General features: G+C 35.4%; 1 protein-coding gene across 1 annotated transcript in view; it reads right to left on the reverse strand.

Annotated features, from left to right (window-relative positions):
* The window catches only part of ANTXR2 (ANTXR cell adhesion molecule 2), a 221,136-nt gene that overhangs the window by 88,220 nt on the left and 130,908 nt on the right, over window positions 1-2,008 (reverse strand). The gene's annotated exons all lie outside the window — the stretch shown is intronic.

Here is a 2,008-nt window from a genome sequence, read left to right on the forward strand (position 1 = left end):
TCCTTCCTTCCTTCCTTCCTTCCTTCCTTCCTTCTTTCCTTCCTTTCTTCTACACCTCTTTATTGGCTGTTTCTCATGCTTGGAATATTCTGCCTCTTAGAATCTGCTTCCTTCAAGACTCAACTGAAATGTCATCTTTTGTAACTATGGTTAATTTCCACTTACATTGTATGTAGCTTTCAAGTGTCTATCTATGAACTTGTTGCCTCTCCCACAGGAGTGTTACATTCTTTGAGGAAGAGGGTTGTTTTTAATGTTTCTTTGGGTCCCCATTACTTAACACAGTTGTTCAGTTGTGTCCAACTCTTCAAGACCCCATAGACCACAGCACACCAGGCCCTTCTATCCTCTGCTATCTCCTGAAGTCTGCCCAAATTCATGTCCATTGTTTCTAACATCATATATCCACCTTATGCCATCCCCTTTTCCTTTTGACTTCAATCTTTCACTTAGCACAGTGCTTAGCACATAGTAGCCACTCAAGAAATGCTTCCTGATTTATCTGTGTGTAATTATCAAGCACGTTTTATTTTGCAAGCCTTATATTGCAATCACTTCATCAAAATTTTCATATAGATACTGGGCATTATGAGCAAGCATAGTTTTCAAGTCGAGATTTGAAGGGTAGGATGATTCTTATGTATAGTTTGTATCAGATGACCTCTGAGGTTCCTTTCAATTCTTAAATAATAGGATTCTATGATCTTCCATTAAAGAGTGGAACATAATTTTAACTTATATTCTTTTAAATTAAGCATAAATGGAAAGACAAGTGAGTTGTCATTTTTTTACCGATTCGGATGGTCTTTAAGGCTGACACACATAATTATGGGTATATATACAAATGATCATATATGGAATCTTTCCTTTAAAAATGATGCTTCAGGATCCACACTAAATCTCTCTCAGTAAGAGGACATCATTACCCTCTGCTCACCTTACAGAGCAGTAGACACCATGCCTCGCCAATATGCCTAGGGTGCTTACATGCAGAAGAGACAAATTTGGAAAGACTTCTCATGCAGGAGGAATTGATTCTGACGGTCACATAGGGAAATTTTGTTCAGATCAGGGATTCAGAGACCACAATCTAGTTATCTATCAAGTCGAACTTATTAAACTACCACTCACTATGTGTTAGGCATTGTGATAGGCATTAGGGATATAGAGATAAATGAAACAATTCCTACCACCAAGGAAGTTACATTCTATCACTCCAAAAGAAAGGGTTTTCTCAGAAGATTCTCTGCCCATGTGACATTATAGAGCAAAACTAATGTTTACTGTACTCTTTAATAAAATTACATCCAGAGATATTAAGTATAAGTAGATTAACAAAGACATGTCAGAACTCTGAGGAATAAGGAAATAGGCTAAATTCAGAAGGAGGGAAGAGAATTAAAAAATAATTTAAATTTAGTCTCATTTTGTTTTAAATGTTTAAAAATGTTAAATACACACATGCATATGTGTGTACACATTTAATTATTTTAAGGACTGCAGTTAGTGGAAGATAATGCAAATACAACTAGGTCCTGATTAGTGAGACTAATGAAGACCCTGAAGTGGTTCCTAGGATTTAAATTTACACTAGTTAAAATTATAATTATGTAAAAGATGCTAACTGGTTATAGGTCAATGGAATTAGGCAACATGAATCCGAATAATGTGACATTAGGGGGGCCCATTATTTGCACTATGAGTACCTAGTTGTATTTCAGAGAAAGACCTATCTACAACTTTGCCCTAATGCTTATTTGGGTATTTTTATGTTTCTCTTGATCTCTTTTCAAGTGGACACTTTTAAGTCATTAAAACGAGTCTGTATCTTTCAGGGTGATCAACTGTGCTTTATTCATTTTTATGAGGTTATTAAAATTTGTTTTAAATACTTTAAAACTGTTAGGTGATAGCAAGAGACTTTCTTTTCAAAGAAAAGGCATTTTTCCTTCAAGATACAGTACATTTGTGCAGATGAAACAAATACAGGTGAAGTCTAATGTGAGGG

The sequence above is a fragment of the Petaurus breviceps genome, unplaced genomic scaffold (genome assembly GCF_028583685.1).
Source record: "Petaurus breviceps papuanus isolate PSGF00001 unplaced genomic scaffold, PetGlider_PUasm1.0 126, whole genome shotgun sequence".
NCBI lineage: Eukaryota > Metazoa > Chordata > Mammalia > Diprotodontia > Petauridae > Petaurus > Petaurus breviceps.